Source organism: Otolemur garnettii, unplaced genomic scaffold, assembly GCF_000181295.1.
Source record: "Otolemur garnettii isolate 467f Iridium unplaced genomic scaffold, OtoGar3 scaffold00028, whole genome shotgun sequence".
In the NCBI taxonomy this organism is placed as follows: Eukaryota; Metazoa; Chordata; class Mammalia; order Primates; family Galagidae; genus Otolemur; species Otolemur garnettii.
The window spans coordinates 7,242,297-7,262,424 of record NW_003852423.1 but is presented as its reverse complement, the minus strand read 5'-3'; the positions used below and the strand labels follow the sequence as shown (position 1 = coordinate 7,262,424).

Here is a 20,128-nt window from a genome sequence, read left to right as displayed (position 1 = left end):
TTATCCATCATCCAAATATTTCTAGGGTCAAAGCAAAATTATACCAGACAATCTTAAGCAAGCAAGGGAGATGTTATTTAAGACCATTGCAAAATGAGGAAGAGGCCTGAACTGACAGTGAGGTCAACTCTGTTGAGACAAGGGTGACACATTTTAAGAACCAGGGTGTGATGGACAAGATAGGCCATCTGTGTTTGCTAGTAGCCATCACAACTTGAGGCAAAGTTGTTATATCTCTTTGTGCCCATGTGTGCCCATCAGTTAGCTCCCTGTTATTACAGAGTACATATGGTATTTGTTTTGCCATTCTTGAGATACTTCACTTAGGATAATGATTTCCAGTTCCACCTAAATTACTGCAAAACATATTTCACTCCTTTTTATAACTGAGTAGTACTCCATGGCATATATATGTACTACATTTTCTTAATCTACTTATGAATGGATGGGCACTTAGATTGACAGCACACCTTTGCAATTGTGAATTGTGCTATGATAAACATTTAAGTGCAGGTATCTTTTTGACCAATTGACTTCTTTTTCTTTGAGTAGATGCCCAGAAGTGGGATTTGCTGGGTCAAATGGTAAGTCTAAATATCTATAAGGAATGTGCATACTCTACTCCATAGAGGTTGTACTACTTTTCAGTTCCACAAACAGTGTGTAAGCATTCCTTTGTCCCTGGGTACACACTAGCATCTATAGTTTTTTGACTTTTTAAAAATGGCCATTCTGACAGGGTAAGCTGGTATCTCATTGTGGTTTTAATTTGCACATCCCTGATGATTAGTGATGTTGAATGTTACATCATATGTTTGCTGCCCATTTTTCCATCTTCTTTGGAAAAACTTCTGTTTATGTCTTTCGCCCACTCTTTGAAGGGATATTTTTTCCTTGGTGATTTGTTTGAGTTCTTTGTAGATTCTGGATATTAGCTCTTTATCAGATATATAGCTTGCAAATATTTTCTCTCATTCTGTATGTTGTCTATTCACTCTGTTGACTATTTCCTTTGCTGTGTGGAAGCTTTTAAGTATAATTAAGTTCCACTTATTTATTTTTGTTGTTGTAGTATTTGCCTTTGGGATATTAGTCCAAAGAATAATTCCTTAGTCCAAGGAATTTGGGGGAATTCCTTGCCTACACAATGTCTAGAAGAATTTTTCCCATGTTTCTTCTAGAATTTTTATAGTTTCATGTCTTGCATTTAACTTTTCTCCATCTTGAGTTAATTTTTGCATGTGGCAAGAGATAAGGGTCCTGTTTTATTCTTCTGCACGTGGCTATTCAGTTTTCCCAGCACCATTGTTTGAATAGGGCTTCTTTCCCCAGTGTATGTTTTCTGCTTTGTTGAAGATCAGTTGGTTGTTACATAGATGGTTTTAAATCTGGATTGTCTATTTTGTTCCATTGCTCACCCTGACTTCTGCCATTTTTCAGTTCTGAAGGAAATAGTGTTTCATGGCTTAATGTATATGACATTATTGTCCCTAAACCCCTACTATGTTCCTTTCTACAAGTAGCCTATGCTCCCACAGTGTAACATGCTAAAAAACTGGCTCTGTCCAATGCTTTGGAGGAAGCTGGCCTATTGGAACTAAAGGCGAGCAATATCCCAGAAATTTTAACCAGTCTAAAAAATGACTCAGAGTTAGAATGTGTGACTTTTAGCTGCACAGAGAGTATCCACTCAAAATAAGTAGGGGCTGTATTTGAAACAGGAAAAGTAACAATGCTGCAACTTCCTCTCCAAGGATAACTTTACTGTAATAAATACGAATTTTCGTTCAAAAGTTAAAAATGTCAACAAAGACATGCAGGAAGTGCTTCTCTGCTCCTAATTCCCAAAATAATTTCTCTCTTCTCTGAACACATTTTTGGTACCTCTCTTAGGACATTTTATAGTTTTTAGCTCATGTTATAGTTATTTATGTCCATGTCTGATCTGCCCAAGATAGAAAACTATAAAAGCATTGAAGGCAGAGACACTGATTCATCTTGATTCACTTTAAAGTGCTTGCTAAGAATGGTCTCTTATACAAAGGAGTCAGTACACTATATTTAATGAAGGAACTGGCGAATTCTCGAGCAATCCTTGTCATGAGCTAACACTTGTGAACAAATTCTTACAATATGATCATATAGAACTAAATACTTTGATTCATTTTCCAGACAAAAGTGAAGGAGAAAGAAGACAAGTTGGAATGTACAGGGTGCAGAGGGTGGCAACAATGTTTTGGACAAGTGTTTTCTCCGCTGTCCCAAAGACAGCAGATGTGGCAAAAAGACGACTGATTGTTTAAAAGGGATGGAGATGTGGTTTCTGTCCACTTATAAGCTGCATGGTTATCATCAAGATGTCAGAATTCTCTGGGCCATGGTCCCCCATCCCTCTGTAAAAGAGGTTGATGAGGTGATGAGCTATAGTTCCTCCTCACATAAGCATTCCAGAAGATTAAAGCTATTAGGAATCTTAAAGGTCATCTAGCCCTAGAATGGCAATTCAGCCTTATCTTACATGCCTATCAGTAGCAGCTTCCTGAAGCCCTGTGTTGAGAAGGATTCTGAGGCCACCTTTGGGCTCAGTGGAAAAGACAGCCTTGACTTAATGATGCCTCCCATGAGGCAAGGAGGGGAGTGAGAACAAATAGTCAAGTTATGTCATCCCTGATCTAACTCAAAGCCTTCACATAGAATAATGAGACCAGAAGCTCATGTTTTAAGCTTGTGCCAGGTACTGTGCAAATTGCTTTCACACGTAAACTGTATTTAATCCTTAGTAGACAACTGAAAAAAATTAGCATTATTATGATTCCTATTTTACAGTGGTGGTCTAAGGAAGCAGTATTTGCCTGAGGTTCAGACTCTAGAAACCTATATCTTTAAGCACTTCCCTATACTGCCTCCTAATCTGTGGGCACTTACGGTACTACATGTTATGCCATTGGTTCTCAGGGGGTAATTTTCACCTCCAGAGGACTTTTTTTTTTTTTTGAGACAGAGCCTCAAGCCATCCCCCTGGGTAGAGTGCCGTGGCATTACAGCTCACAGCAACCTCTAACTCCTGGGCTCAAGAGAGTCTCCTGCCTCTGCCTCCCAAGTAGCTGGGACCACAGGCGCCCGCCACAACGCCCGGCTATTTTTTGGTTGCAGCCGTCATTGTTGTTTGGCGGTCCGGGCTGCGGATTCGAACCCACCACCTTAGGTGTACGTGGCTGGCGCCTTAGCCGGTTGAGCTATAGGCGCCGAGCCACCTCCAGAGAACTTTTTTAAAAAAACTGGAGACTTTTTTATGTTAGAAGTAGGGAGGCCAGGGTGATCCTTGCATGTAGTAGATATAGGCCATGGATGTTTCTAAATGCATAGGACAACACCCTCCCACCCTCAAAAACAAAGTGTTCATAGTGTTGAGGCTGAGAACTCACTGTTAGGCTACATGGCAGTTATTTGCAAGCACATGATCAAACTCTGTAGCCCAGTAGGTACAATAACACTCTCCATTTTACAGACAAGGATAGGTGTTCTTAGAATCAGGAAATGGTCACAAGAAGACAGGAACCTAGGTAGCTTGATTTTAGAGGCCTCCAGAGTTCCCTGCCACTACACTCCATTATGATCAGCCCCCTCTACTATCAAATCATGCACACTCAAGCAGCACTTGCTTACCTATTTCAAGATTTCAGAAGCCAATTCTGAAAAATTCCCACTGTGGTGGGCATGTCTGCAAAAATAAAAGTATTTGTTTAACAGTCCAAAGAAGAGAGTCTCCAGACACTCTTAATATGGAACAAATGATCTTTCTCTAGTAGGCATTTGGATTATCTCTTTAAAATAAAACTCTAGGAGAACGCTAATTTTAGAATATTAACAAGCTAGCTCTGCGTGGGTTTCAACTTTTTTTTTTCTTTTGATTTTAGGAGCTGGAGAGACTGAATGCTTATTTAGGAGAAGAGGAAATGAAACTGAGAAAAACACAGTACGATTCCTCTTTTTGTTGGAGGCAAGGCATAATCTGAATATGAATAACTCGCTCATTCTGTCCAATTAGCTGCCTCAAGTACAGATGGGGAAAAAAATACACACTCTATTTTGATTTGGAAGAAACTGAAGAAAAAGTCAAGAATGGGATGCTAGCTTAAACAGTACCATCCTATGCAGATAATTTCATTTTGGATTAGGCTTCTTTAAAAAAACAAATGCTAATAACGAATCAGTGAGAGTGAAGGTGGAGAGAAGAAAAGGAAAAAGAAAGTAGCTTGAATGAAGAAGGGGACTGGGAGCGGAGGACAGAGCAAGTTTCGCTCTGAGCAGAATTACTGAAAAATGGAAGGTTTGGGGAAACGAAGGCTGAGCTGCCCAGGCAACCTGGGCTGGGCGTGGGCACGGTGCCTCCCTGAATTCGGGATGAATGGACCGGGTGCCCGTTCGTCCATCTGGAGCTCGCTGGGTGTTGGGAGGTGGTTTAAGAACTGCGGAGTCATTCAATTTGAAATCTCCAATTAGGTTCTTCGTGTGCAGACAGAGGCAGAATGACGGCGGTTAGCTCTGTAGCATCCTCCCGCCCTCGCCCAACGCCTGCCAGATCCAAAACAGGAGGTCCCAGACATTCCGCGAAGGGGATGGTTCCAGAAAGCCGAGATCTGAGCGCGATGAATGAAATATGACTACATACACATGGAACAGCTCCGGAAAGAGCCTAAGAAACCTTGAGTTAGGGTCAGTTCGGAGATGGAAAGGCGTGGTGTGCTGTAGGTGGCGGATGGCACCGGGATTTAACACCTGAGTCGCCTGCGAGGTTCAATGCCTGGCGTTTCTGATTCTCCGCGCTTAGAACGCTCTCAGCACTAGGGTGTGGCAGCTCCTTTCCCAGTTTCAGAATCTGAATACAAGCCACCTCTGCCTAACGGCCCTCAGGGAGAGCTCAGTACCACACACCACGACCACTTCTGAAAGCTCTGCTTAGCTCTTATCTCAGTCCTTACTAGCAGTTCGTCTGCAGGTTCTTGTTCAGTATATTCTCTTCTCCCCACTAAACTGTAAACTTGGCGAGAGTAGGAACCTGGTGTGCGTGCAATGGCCACATCTGCTCCCGGTAGACAGTAGGCACTCAGTAAATGCTCGTTCCTTTCCAACCCTGATACCTGCTGCACCCGACGCATTTGCGGTGTGCGAAGTAAACCCAAATTATGAGTTTCTTACTAAATTCACACTAGGATCAAAGGAGGCGGAGGAGCAAGTGGGCCGTCGAGTCGGGTGGGCTTTTCCGTCTATCAAGGAGATTTAACCACTGTTCTGCTGGGCCGCCGGCAAGGATCTCAATGACTGTCCCTGGAGGTCAGGCCATAGTTTCCGAGCCCGGGGCCCCACACCAATTCTGTTTTTGTCATCGGGAACCCACAATCCTCCCTTCACCAGGTATTTTCTCCTTGCTCGATTTCTTTGCCTCAGCCTGACTTCCTCAAGAGGTCGGATTCTCTTCACCTGTTTGGTCGCGTGTGTCCCCTGGAACCTGCCCCCTAAACGCGCCCCTCCCGCGCCGCCCTTCTCCTTCCTTGTCCCGCCCGGAAGCGCCTCTCGACGATCATTTACTGAGCACCTACGACGCGCAGGCACCAGGCAGGGCCGCCGGGAGCCCCTCCCCAGCTCCACCGCAGCTCTCGCCTCCCTCCGCCCAGCCCACCGGTCCGGATTCCAGAGTCCCAAACTCCCCGGACTGCGACACGGAATCCGCTGGCTTCTCTAGGGACATCGCCACCCCGCCTTCTCCAGAGACGACTTCTGATTGGTGAGAGTGTGGGTCACTCTGCCTCTCGTCCCGCCCTCCCCGCGTGGCCCCGCCTTCAGGCGGCCTGAGGCTCCTCCTCCTCGCTCCCGCCCCAGGCTCCGCTCCTCCAGCTAATAGCTGCGCGGCGCGCGCCGGGAAGTTCTGGGCAAAGTGCTGAGAACTGTCCGCGCGGTCGCAGCGCCAGCCGGAGCAGGGGGACCCGTGCGCGAGGCGGCCAGTGAGCAGCGCTGGCTCCCGCCCGGCTGTCGGTCTCTTGACTCCTGCGGCTGCAGTGGGAGCTGTCAGCTGCTGGTTGAGAGGGGATCGGAGTAGCCGGGTTTGCTTTCTCTTCCTGGGTCTGTGCGCTAGCCCCGGAGCCCGGCATCGGGGAACTAGGCGGTGTCCCTGGCGGCAGAGCGCTCAGGTAACCAGCGGGGAGCCGGTCGGAATCGTGTCTGGGCGTGGTGGGGCCCGCCGGCGGCGCGGGCTCAGAAGGGCTGCAGCTGCAGGGAACGGCGCCAGTCCCCGCAGGACCGGAGTCCCGGGAGAGGGGCTGCCGGCGGGGCAGCCCCAAGCCGGGAGCATCGCCTTCAGTGCCGGCTCCAGCTCGCCGGGAGGGAGGGCACGGGTGCTGCCCAGCCTAGGGCTTGGTCCTGCGAGAGACAGTTCAGTCGGGTTTGACGGCCAGAGGAGGCGAGCGCAGGGCCTGGGGTGCGGGTGCTAGGGGATCCCGTGCAGAGGAGCTGTGCTGGGCAGCGGCAGGCGCTGCCCCGGGGCGGGAGGCGCAGGACATCTGTCTAATTGGGCCGAGCAGGAAGCTTTACCGCATCTCCCTTGCCTGGGAGACCAGGGTAATGCTCGGCAGTGTAGCCGCCCCACTCTCCTGCCTTCCCCCCGCAGCCTGCTGGGTTACCCGCTGCCAGGCTGAGGGCCACCGGCATTCGCCCCTAGGGGAGTGTTTGCAGCCTCTGGAGCCGCTGATGGGCTCTGTCGTAAGTCCTGCACATACTTCGTAAGCTGAGATGCGTCGCCCTCCTTTGGCAACTTGCTAGCTGCCTTCTTCACACTCGTACTCATCCTCTTTCACCTCACAAGCCATCGGTTTTTCTCAGTCGGGACGCTGTGAAGTTGTCATTTTCCATGTGTCTGCTACTGAGGCGCTTAAGGCCCCCCAGATGTTGCGCTGATCCTGAGAGTTTGAGTAGTGGGAAAGAGGCATTTATAAATATTTTAAACTGCAGCTGCAAAAGCGATGTAGTTGCACAGACAAGTAAAAGCGCAGGCCTGGCTTCTGAGCATCACGCTGTTCCCTGAAGCAGCAAACAAGGTGAGGTTCCCCTTCTGGCCGAAGGAGACCAGCCAAGCAGGCCTGGGCAGGGATGCATCAAGCTAAATGATGTCCCCTCCACCAACTCTGCACAGGCCTATTTGCTGTTTCTCAGGGAACTTCTCTCTCCCTGAAATTATCTCTTTGGGTTATTGGGTTATCTGCCTTCCTCCACTAGAATGCAAGTTCCAGGAAGGCAGAGATCTTATTTGTCTCCTCAATTCCTTGATCCCCAATGTCAAGAACACCAATTAGGTTTTCAGCAAACATTTACAGAATGAATAAATGAAAACTTCTCCACAAATTTGAGAAATGGTGATTTCATAATAATTTTCTTGGGTGGAGACGGAGTCTTACTCTGTTGTCCAGGCTAGAGTACAGTGGCTGGAACATAATTCTCTGTAGCCTTCAACTCCTGGGCTCAAGGGACCCTCCTATCTCATCCTCCTGAGTAGCTGTGACTATAGTTCTGTGCTACATGCCTAATTTTTAAATTTTTTGTATAGACTAGGTCTCCCTATGTTGCTTAGGCTGGTCTTGTACTCCTGGCCTGAAGTAATCCTCCCACACTGTCTCCCAAAGTGCATAGCTCATTCTGATTTTTATCTTCATCGTTTTTTTCTATTGAGAAAATTAACAGATGGCAGTAACTACTGATTGATTAGTAGTTGGTATACTGAGTCCCTGGAATCCCAGGATGTACAAGGAACTTTGTGTAGATTTCCCCATTAAACAGTAGAGTAGTGATCTTACTAGCAAGGCAGTTTTAACTAGGTAAAAAATTGAGGCTCTAGCAGGTTACCACATTTCCCAAGGTTATCTTGGCAGAATCAGGATTCCAGCCCATTTTGTTTCTATTATATTGGGCTTCTTCCAAGAAACTAAAATGTAGTTTCCACAATTACAGTCATAGACATTTAGCTACATTTGTATCAAAAGCTATTGCTTAGTGAAAAGATTTGTTTAAATATTGAAATATATTTTCAGTTAGGCTAAGAGTGGGTCAGATACTCCCAGGCTGCTATAGTCTGTATTAGCTCATTTAATTTTCACCATCTTCATAGGCAGTGTTGTGAGGATATCTCCATTTTTTAGGCAAAGAAACAGAAGCTAAGGTTCAAGAATTGGCTCAGGGTCACGAGTAAATTGCAGATGTACAGTTTGGCAGTGGTCTTTCCAACTCTAAATTTATCCTTATCTCCTTCTATTATTCTATGATCTTTTTTTGCCCCACTTTTACTTATGTATTGATCATTATGATAGAGTCCAATGGTGCAAATAAAAACAATATTTGAGGTTGGACTATGAACTTTCCAGTCCCAATATCAAGTGTCTGGTTGTACTATTTTCTCGAGACTCTTACTGCCATTGATTTTTGTGGTTGAGTTTGTGGTTTGTGGGCCTGATAGACTGGGAACTGAGAAAAGGAAATCTTCCTTTCACCTAAATCTAAAGGGAAATCTAATTGGTTTTACTTACTCCAATAAAAGAACTCTGAACAGTAATACTTCATAGTTTTTGAAGAAAGTGCTGGAAAGAGAGATGGTTCCTCTGATCTTATATGTAGAATGTAGAATTAGAAACCACTACTAATTCCCAAAGCTTCTGCTTTTGTAAACTTTGTAATAAAATAGCTACATTTTAACTCTTTCCAGTCCTGCATTGACCCTGAAGTTGAAAAGGAGTTGAAGCAGGTTGGCATGATCACCATATAAAGGGCTTATGGCAAAATAGAGATGGGCAAGGAATTACTGGTCCCTTTTTCTTCTACTTTATTCTAATTTGGAGGGTAATGTAATGTTTTTCCCTGTGTTTCTTTTCTTTTTTTTTTTTAGACAGAGCCTCAAGCTGTCCCCCTGGATAGAGTGCCATGGCTTCACTGCTCACAGCAACCTCCAACTCCTGGGCTTAAGCGAGTCTCCTGCCTCAGCCTCCCAAGTAGCTGGGACCACAGGCGCCCGCCACAACACCCGGCTATTTTTTGGTTGCAGCCATCATTGTTGTTTGGCGGGCCCGGGCTGGTTCGAACCCACCACCTAAGGTGTATGTGGCTGGCGCCTTAGCTGCTTGAGCCACAGGCGCCGAGCCTTTCCCTGTGTTTCTTAGCAGTACTATGTTTTCTTAATTGTTAATTCCTTTTCTGAGTATTCCAGGGAGGGCTGGAGAACCCTTCATCCCAGGAATGCCCATGGAAGTGATGAGGATATGGGACACCGAGGAAGATGAAAACTATTAGGTTGAAAGAGCTCTTCATGTTTAACTGGGAGTTGTTTATGGTTCCCAGCAAATTCCATACTTATGTCCTTCTACTTATTCATCAACTGTCTGGTCCTTCTCTTCTGGAAACTTTCTTTTTGACTTCCCAGTTACTGCTGTTCAGATCACATTTACGTTCACTGCACTCATCTTTTACATTGGTCCTTTCCTAATGCCTTTGCAATGTCCTAGCACAGAGTCTTAGTGACTTCTGCACTCTGTCCTAACATTGTCTGTGGTAGATTTTCCTACCTAAGTCTTTCTTTCATACCACAACTAGGTAAATTCCTTAAGTACTATCATGAACTTGTTAAAAATTTTTGGGTGGCTTATGTACTTAATGTTAACTGCTAATCTTTTATGTGCCAGGTGCTCTCATAAGTGCTATACATTCATTAATTGCATTTAATCCTCCAAGCAACATCAAAGCAGGCATGATTGTTATATCCCCTCTTTCCAGATAAGACCAGGAAAAGCTAGTTTACAACTACTTTGCAATGCATATATTGTGGATCTGAGACTCAAACCCCAAGTTCTTTACTCACTTAAGCATTGATTCCTTAGTCTAAAGTTTAGATCTGGTAGACAAACTGTTAAAAAATGAATGACATAATCTGGGAAATTTGACTGTGGATGAAATGCTACGATTTTTAAGGATTTATTGCAAAATAATCTGGGTATGAAGAAGGAATACAGACCAAACAAGATCATCTGTAAGTTGATTACTCAAAGTGGGTGATGTTTTTGTAGGATTTTTAATGGTATTCTTTCTTTCTCTACTATCCACCAAGGCAGCCATTGGCCACATGAGGCTGTTGAGCACTTGCAGAATGGCTAATCCTTATTGAGATGTGTGTAAATGTGAAATGCACACTGAGCTTCAAAGATTTAGGATGAAAAAGAATGCAAAATGTTTTTATCACCTCATCCAGAAATGATAATATTTTGGATATATTACGATAATATGTAATTAAAACTAATTTTACCCATTTTCTTTTTTTTTGAGACGGAGTGTCATGATGTCACCCTCAGTAGAGTGTATGGCATCACAGCTCACAGCAACACTTAACCCTTGGGCTTAAGCGATTCTCTTGCCTCAGCCTTCCAAGTAGCTAGAACTACAGGTGCCTGCCACAATGCCCGGCCATTTTTGTTGTTGTTGTTGTAGTTGTCATTGTTTTTTAGCAGGCCCAGGCCAGGTTCAAACCTATCTGCCTCTGTGTATGTGGTTGGCACCCTAACCACTGAGCTACAGGCACCGAGCCCCTATTTTCTTTTCATGATTAATTGGCTTCTTAAAATTACATGTATGGCTTGTATTACATTTCTGCTGGACAGTGCAGCTCTATACATTTGTGTATGTTTGGAACTTTTCATAATTAAAAGCTTAAAAATATCAAACACACACAGCTATGATTTAATAAAAAAAATCAAACACATCTGATTTTTTAAAAAAAATCCTAGAGTGCAATATTTTTCGTATAGGATTCCTCTGATCTGAAAAGATAAAAAAATGCTGATTTGTTCAAAGATGATTCTCTGCAGAAACTTATAGTAGATAGGATATAGCCTTCCAATCTTACTCCTGGGCTTATTTTAACTATGTGAAAATTAAAAAATTATTTTATAGTAAATGGAATAGCAGTGTGAGGGTACTGAATTGCCCTTCCAGTGAAGGGCAATTAAACTTGATTCCAACAAAAGAATCTGGTTCTTTTGTTTTGAAGTTAACGAAATATGTCTTTCATCTTGGAGAAATAGAGAAAACTTAGTGCTAATTTCCTTATTCTTTGTCACATTATTTATAGACCCCTGAAATGGGATTTTCCCTGGACTTGCTTTGTAATTCTCTCTACCTAAATCTGTTGTTTGTTGGGGAGCCAGAATATGATTGTTTCAGACTCCTCAACCTGCATTGACTGTGAGGGGAATATGGTTCTTAGGAATAACAGTGTGCAGAGACAAAGCCAAATTTCTTTTGTAAAAATTTCTTTAGCTGAAAATGTTTACTCAAAAAATGATGTCTGAGGTGATAAACCCAGTTCTCTGAGAGCCTGGGCTGGGTGAACAACCCTGGAGGATATTCTCATTTGTGATTTTGGAGATCATGTGAGAGTGGACTTGAGTTAAAAAAAAAAAAAATAACTTGAATGTAAAGCAGCACAGAATCAAATAGCAATGAGGCCCAGCAAAGGTTCAGGAAGCAGAGGATTGCTGGCTGTCAGTATAAGTAAAGTTTGCTATTTTATTTGCTCTCTACTGTCAAAATACTAAAAAGAAATTTTTAAATGTTGTGTGGGTTAAACACTTTTCTCAGTATAACATTTTTCCACTTATGTATTAAAATGTAGTGTTCATACAGAGTCCCATGCTTGTTTCCAGTCTTGTTATCGAGTATTGTAATAGTCACAAGAAATTTAAACTTATAATTTAAGTCTTATAAAATAAATTTTCCTCCCCATATCATTTGTGATGGGCAGTGGTCTGAAATCTTTAGAAGCAGAAACTAAATAACCTATGTATATATGTATTTAATCTCATGCCCGTTATTAAACTTGAAGTCAGTGCCTTCCTAGAATGAAAGCATGTGCGAAGATTTTTTGTTCATACATTTCTTAAGCATTTATTGAGTATATGCCATGTGTACCAGGCTGGGTACAAGAAATAGGGTGATGAATTAGATAGATCTGTAATTGCCTTGTAAGGAGCTTACAGTCTAGAAGGGGATGTAGACATTGACGAGTTGAGGAAAATTCATCAATTACAATGGGAAGATGAGGCTCAAAGGGTAATGAGTCTGGATTTTAATTGGGACTCTGGAGAGAAAAGTTTTATTTTCTATAGGTCATGATTCAGGCAGCTGATAGTCTGAAGAAAGAGAAGAAAAGGGAATGTGTGTGTGAGAGGGGCAGTGTGGGGGAATCCTCCAAGGAGGACCAGATGAGCGGAGTCCTGCCCTTTTGTGTCTCTCTGTCATTGCGGGAGGCCATGTGGAACTGAGTAGGAGGAGGGTAGAACTCCCTTTCTGAGGTTTTGAATTTCTCTTTATGTTGTGACACACAGGTTTATTTGCTCATGGGACTAGAATCCAAAGTCGAAGTTTTGCCTTCTTTGTAACTGAAATGGAATGAGATCTAACAGCCTGGCCTCCAGCATGGCCCTGAAAGTAGCTTAAAATAACTTGCTGGCTCCATTGCTATGTAGCTCAGTTGCCTAGCGTCCGAGATGAACTGAGTATTTGAAAGAACATAGGGCAAGCCTACTTGGGTTTTTCCCCACAATTTCCTGTTTCTAGGAAATGTCTGGTGTATATAGAATTAACTAAAGTTTCCTTAAGATTCTGATGGAATTGTGACACGCTGCCTTGGTAATATTTAGGAAGAGCAATAATGATGACAATGGCTGTAAGTAACTGTTGAGCACTTACGATGTGCCAGGCCAACTGCTTTGTTTAAAAAGCAAGGTATAAGACCTCAGATAGTCTTATAACGAGTGAGGTAGTTACTGCCATTCCAGTCTACCCATGACAAAACAGAGGCTAGAGAGCAGTTACTTGCTCTTTAGTTCAAAAATACTCGTTTTCCCTTCCTGATTTCCCTTTGTGAAATCACTTCTTGTCTTTGGATTTGGTCTCCTGGGGTCAGAACAAGGGGTGGGGGTGGCCCTGTGAGCCAGGTCTATCAGGCGCCTCTTCCTGGACTCAGGGTTGTGGCTGTCATGGAGATTCTGCTGCGAGGGCGTGTCCTGACCAGATCATTTCTGTCCACATAGCATTGTTGTAGTCTGGCTTTGGGTGCCATGGAGCTGTGACAGGTCTTGCTCAGCCTCCTCTTAGCTCTTTGGACTGATCTTTTTCTGACATTTTATTTATTTTTTTGTCTCATTTGTCTCATTGGCTTCTGTTGCTTCCACCCAAAGAACCTTGAAATACTGGAAAAACTTAAACTAAAACTTTATCTTTTGTCTGATTGTACCAACACCGTTTATTTTCTCCCATAGAATGACCTCTGCTTTCTTCCTCAAAGAAACATTTAAACTATGTTAAAAGGAAATCAATGAATTTAGAAAAATAATTGCAATTCATATTATGAAGAGCTACTTTTGATATCTAAATAATTCCAATAAATCATGAGAGAAGAGCTGGTTACTCTAATAGCAAAAAATTTAAACATACAGTTCACAAAAATGGTTACAAATGACTTTTTTTTTTTGTAGTTTTGGCCAGGGCTGGGTTTGAACCCGCCACCTCTGGCATATGGGGCCGGCAAACTACTCCTTTGAGCCACAGGCACTGCTCTACAAATGACTTTTAAACATGAAAACTTTAAACTTAACTATAAAAAGGGAAAGGGAAATTAAAACTTAAGGGAGATGCTATTTCTCACCTATCAGATTGGCAAACATAAAATGTGATAACAGTGTTGGCAAAGAATCAAGGAAACAGGTATTCATACACTAAGTGGAAGTTTAAATTGGTCCAAACTATGGAGAACCATTGGCAGTATCTGCTAAAATTGCAAATGCATGCACTTTTTGAATCAGCATTAACAATTCTAGAAATTTTACCCTATAGTTCTGCAAATGTAGAAAATGATGGATGTGCAAAATTGTTTATTGGGCCATTGTTTGAATAAATAAAAGATTACAGGTAGGCCTAGCACAGTGGCTTATGTTTGTAATTCTAGCATCCTGGGAGGCTGAGATGGGAGGAGTTTGAGACCTGAGCAAGAGGGAGACCTGAGCAAGAATCTCTACTAAAAATAGAAAAAATTAGCTAGGTGTTGTGGTGTGAACCTGTATTCCTAGCTAGTTGGGAGGCTGAGGCAGGAGGATTGCTTGAACTCAGGAGGTTGAGGTTATTGTGAACTAGTCTGATGGCATGGCACTCTATCCTGGGCAACAGAGTGAGACGCTATCTTTAAAAAAGAAAAAAGATTGCAAGTAACTTAATTTTCACCAATAGGTATTTGTTAAAAAATAATGGAGTGTGGGCAGCACCTGTGGCTCAAGGAGCACCAAGGAGTAGGGTGCTGGCCCCATATACTGGAGGTGGCAGATTCAAACCTGGCTCCAGCCAAAAACTGCAAAAAAAAAAAAAAAAAAAAAAAAATGGAGTGGTTAAAAATGAGGCATCTGATTAAAGATTGATATATCTACTGATATAAAATGATCTGTGAGATTTATTGTTAGATTTAAAAAAGCAAGGTATAGAATACATAGGTATGTGGTATACCTATGTAGATACAGTACACATATCACATATACGTAAGTATGTGTGACATGCTTCTATTGAGTGAAACACATCTATAATATTTGATATACATGTATATATACATGTACATATTTTTATGCATATTGCACAGTCACATATAACCATCGGCCTGAAGTCAGCTGCTACGAGCCTTTAACAGCCAATTGTGTGCATCACTCCCATGTCCTTGGCTGATTACCTTTTGTTAGTAGTTTGAAATTGGCCATGGTAGAAGTAGTTACAGCATGGAAATCAGCAAATCAGGGAATTTTTGTTTCTGTTTTTCCAGAGAGCTGTTGATAAACATTTGCTAATACTCTCTGTGTGTAGATGACTATAAAATATCTCTTGAAGGATGCACAAGAGATTGGTAATAGCAGATTCCCCCAGCAAGGGGGAAGGGGAGGCAGGAGGATAGGCCTGAGATTGAAATTGTGCCTTTGGAATTTTGTTCCAGGTAAATGTATTACTTATTCTGAAATAAATATGGAAAGCAAACCAAAAAGTCATCACAGAGTTTCAGGCCTGTTGTGACTGTTGGTGTTATTTAAGGTGCTGTTGACCATGAGTGGGGAAAATAGAAAGATGAGTAGATCTTAGAGACAAAGAATACTTTTGGTCTTGAATATGCTAAGCTTGATGAATGGTGATAGCGAGTGTGGAGATGTCTGACAGCAACTCAGAAGAGAGGGCAAAGCTGGTGATCGGCTCTGGGAGTCAGCAATTTAGTTGAAATTGTGACAGTTGAGGAGGTCCCCAAGGGAGGCCTAACCTGTGCAATCTTTGGGGCAGGTCTCAGCAGAGAATGGGGATGCATGTGGTATCTTGGGGAATGTAAGCTGGTAAACAGTCACAGAGGAAGAGGACCATGAAATCATCCTCATAATAGGGTTTTATAGAGGGATTATCTACTAGAAGTGAGACACTATTCTCTGTACTTTTTGAAAGAACATCATGTGATTTAATTCTCACAACCACTCTCTGACGTGGGTACTGTTTCCATGATAACCATCGTGTGGGGTAGGGTGATTCCAAAGACTGTGCCAGAAGAGATCACATGGGAAGGATGTTATTATACACATCGGAAGGCTATTATTATACTAGGGCAAGACCTGCAAATGTGGTGCAATTTGAAAAGGTGGAGAAGAAGGGAGAGGAAGACTTTTCAGGTGGAGTGGAGTGATGAGCAAAGGTAGAAACATGGCTATTCTGTGTAGCTGGAGGGCAGTAATTCCTGGGAACCTGAGGGTGGTGCTTGGCTACTCCATCCTAGGGCAATTAGGGAGCCACAGAATGTTTTGAGCAAAGGAATATTCATCAATCAGTTAGACTGGTTGTCAAATACAAAAATTAAATGTTGCATAAATGGAGTATTTACTGGGTTCATTGTGGAGAGGAGGGATGGCAGGAGCAGGAAAAATTACCATAAAAATTTGAGGCAGATGATATAGATGGCCTGTGAATACAAGTGTTGACCAGCAGTCTGGTACTACGAGAGCAATTCAGTCTTTTAGTTGGTTTTTTGACTTAAGCTGAATTTGCCGTGTGACAGTCTATTATCTTGTCAGTAACTTAGGGGATATTTTCTATGTATTTTTTCTATATTTTCCAGAAGACTATGAATAGAGAATAACAAAATGAAGGGGAATAAAGAAATGATTCTTTGTTGACGTATATTTATGCAAATATAATTTATTGACAAATAGTGATGATCTGGCCTTGCAAGGCACATACAAGTGCAGCCTCTTTAGAGAGATTCTGTGGATGTATCAGGAATTTCCTTTACCTTAGAAACCTACAAATACTGTAAAATTTCACCCTAATTAGGTTTTCAGCTTAGTCTTTCTCTAGTCTAGTTTGTCTTAAATTTGGGGTTGTGTGTGTGAGTGAGGGATTAAGGCGTGATACCAATAATAACCGTGTCAAAGAAGAAAAGGGTTAAAGGCTGTGGCCTAAACATGGTTCAGAAAAAGGACTAACATAGACTCCTTCCTGCAGACCTGCTTGTGCATCATGCTCCTGGCTTGTAATTCCTGTTTTTCGAGTCTTTGATCCCAGGGGCCAGCACTGCATTCCAGCTTGTTTGTTACTTTCAGTTCTGCATCATTTGTTCCTTTATTAAGGGCTCCGAAGCCTCTTTTGTCCTGTGGCATACAGAAATTCTCTTTTCCTAGGTGTGTAGACAGAGGTGTGGAGAGACGTTTATGTAAGATGATTGCCTTTTCTGATCCACCAGATTAAGACACCTTTGTCTTGACAAATGCCGGAGACCAGGATAGGGAATTTGGGTTCCCTCTGCAAAATGTAAGGTGTGTGGTCCCGACAGGTGCTCTGACTTTCCTTCATTGCTAAAAACATCACAGACCAGTTGGGAAAAATAACCACATTCTAGGAAGGGAGACACTTGGGTTTTGCTGTAGCTAATTAACTCATGCTGAGGTCTGGCAAGTCCGGACTTCCTCACAAGCCTGTGGACAGCACTGTTTCTCCTTCCTCCTAGCAGAGGCGTCGTGTGGGACGGAGCCAACAGTTAGTGGAAGTGTAGGCTTCCCTTGTGGCTACCTGCCTTCTGCAAATTTCAGTGTTTATTAGCATCTCTTCTTAAAGGTGGACAAGATAAGATCAAGGGGTATGTTTTAAAACCTTGACAGCATCTTGTCCTTTTTTTTTCTCACTTCTTTTGGAGGGGCTACCTACTTGGTTAAGTTTCTGTGCAAAACCAGTTTTGTACATTGATTTTTGTTTTTGAGACAGAGTCACTCTCTGGCTCCCGCCACAATGCTTGGCTATTTTTTTGTTGGGTTGTCATTGTTGTTTAGCTGGCCCCAGGCTGGGCTCGAACCTGCCAGCTTGGTGTATGTGGCCGGCACACTGAGCCACCTGTGATGGTTTTTCTGTGAATTTTATTTAATCATCTTTTTGATGTCTCCTTTTAAAACAGGAAGTTGAAAGTTGGCTGCCAAGTCACCTTCCTCTGTTGGTTACCTAGACCTGAGATCTTTTTTCTATGCCTTCCTCTTCATTCCTGTTGGGGATTAAGCTGAAAATGAATTAATGCCAAGTTCACAAGAGGGTAAGTGTCTGAGTCTGTCAGTCTCAGAGTGCCTGTAAATTTTTGTATTTCACAGCCAAATAGAAAGGATTTTTAAAAATCTGTCCTCATTAGCCCAGATACTCAAGGTTACTATACATTGATGTTGTGTTGCTCAGTTTCTGTGTTTATTTTAAACCTTGCCTGATGAGTTCAGGGCCATCAATTTATTTTTCTGGTTTTTAATTTCCAAAGTATTTGTATCTGGGCTGTGGTCAAGATTCACAAAAACCATTTTGATTCTGTTTCTCATTCATTTATACACCACACAAGCAAGGCATGCCTTTGTATTATCAGAATATTTTTAGAGGCCTAATGAGGTGGAAGGATTTGTGTTTCGTTTCTCTTATTTTCTTTCTATTCAGACACCTGCATTTGCCATTAATTACCACTCCCGTGGTACACTTGCTCTCTGTCTTTGTCTGTTGCGTAGTATGTTAAAATAACATTGGGGTGGAGGCTGGGTGCTGAGGCATGTGTCTACATTGGGAAAAATAGTTGTTTTTTTCTTGGTAGTTTAATTGGAGGTTTATTTAAAAGCAATAGCTATTTTGGTACTGTTCTAAGGAAATTATTTTCTTTTCATCTTTTTCTGCAGTCTTTGCCTATTCTCAGATTTCCTTTGGTCATCTTGTTTCTTTCTTCCTTTTTTTTTTTTTTTAAATCAAGATTTTGAAAACCTTTATGACTCATGCATTGTTTTGGCCACGATCTCTTTTCAGTAGTAGGCTCTTGGGTCAAACTGGTGCAAGTTAATTGAGTTTTGCAGTGGCTGATAGCCACTACAGCATTTAGAAAAACATTTATTCATGAGAGGTATTTTAAAGGGAACATATTTTCTTTTGGAGAGTTAACTTACTGATTTATTTTAAGAAAATTATTATTGAGGTATAGCATACATACAGAAAAGTGTACAGGGGTGAGATGGCTCTTGCTGGTAGTCCTTGCACTTTTGGAGGCTGAGGAAGGTGGGTCACTTGAGGCCAGGAGTTTGAGATCAGCCTGGGCAATATGGCGAGACCCTGACTCTACAAAACATATAAAAATTAGCTGGGCACAATAGCATGTACTTTTAGTCTGAGCTACTTTGGAGGCTGAGGCAGGACAGTTGCCTGAGACCAGGAGTTCAAGGTTGCATTGAGATATGATCACACTACTGTACAAGTCTTACCTGGGCCGTAGAGAGAGGTGCTGGTGAAAACAAAAAAAGAAGAAGAATGAATGAAAACAAAAGAAAAGAAAGCATTGGTAAAGCATTAGTTTAGTGAATTTTCATCTTCATTACACATCTAGGTAACCAGCATTCAGACCAAGAAACAGATTATTAGCAGCTCCTCAGAAGTTCCCTTAATGCAGTCCTCAGGCCCTATTCCTACCTGCAGTGAGTAATTTTGTTTTGTTTTGTTTTGTTTAGACAGAGTCTTACTTTGTCATCCTCAGTAGAGTGCCATGGTGTTATAGTTCACAGCAACCTCAAACTCTTCTTGGGCTGAGGCAGTTCTCTTGCCTTAGCTTCCCAGGTAGCTGGGACTACAGGCACTCATCACAATGCCCGGCTATTTTTTTTAGAGTTGAGGTCTCGCTCTTGCTCAGGATGATCTCAAACTCATAAGCTCAGGCAATCCACCCATGTTGGCCTCCCAAATTGCTAGGATTACAGGTGTCAGCCACTATGCCCAGCCCCTCAGTGGGTAATTTTTGTTGTGACTTATAGTGCCATCACATTAGCTCTGCTTGCTTTTGTGATTTATATAAATGGAATCGTAGACTCTTTAGGTCTGTGAGATTCATTCATATTTTGGTGTGTTGTTGTAGTTTGTTTATTCCTATTGCTGGTAAAATTTCTTTGTATGAATATACTCACATTTATTTATCCATTCTACTACTGAAAAACATTTGGGTTTTTTTCCATTTTGGCCAATTATGATTACTGTTGCTGTGAATGTTCTTTCTTAAAACATTATTTTAAAACATAGAGATAGGGTCTCACTATGCTGTCCAGGCTGGTCTCCAAGGCCTGGCTTTTTTTCCATTTTGGCCAATTATGATTACTGTTGCTGTGAATGTTCTTTCTTAAAACATTATTTTAAAACATAGAGATAGGGTCTCACTATGCTGTCCAGGCTGGTCTCCAAGGCCTGGCTTTAAGCAATCTTCCATCCTCAATCTCCCAAATGTTAGGATTACAGGTATGAGCCACTGTGCCCCACCTACTGTGAATATTCTTGTACATAGCTTTTGGTGACCATATGAATACATTTCGATTGAATATATAGCTAGGAATAGAGTTTCTGGTTCACAATTGTTTAGTATATTTAGCTTTAATTGATACTCCCAAAAAGTTTTCCAAAATGGTTGTGCCAATTTCTGTTTCCTCTAGTAGTATATGAGAGTTCTAGTTGTTCTATATTCGTATTTGTTCTTTTTTTTTTTTTTTTT

At 42.2% G+C, this 20,128-nt stretch overlaps 1 protein-coding gene across 1 annotated transcript in view; it reads left to right on the top strand.

Moving 5' to 3' along the window:
• Positions 1-6,063: 6,063 nt before the first annotated feature.
• Positions 6,064-20,128, top strand: part of OSBPL3 (oxysterol binding protein like 3) — a 179,264-nt gene continuing 165,199 nt past the window's right edge. Inside the window, exon 1 of the mRNA XM_003788512.3 lies at positions 6,064-6,188. The gene's annotated coding sequence lies outside the window, so the exon portion shown is untranslated. The remainder of the gene's footprint in view (positions 6,189-20,128) is intronic.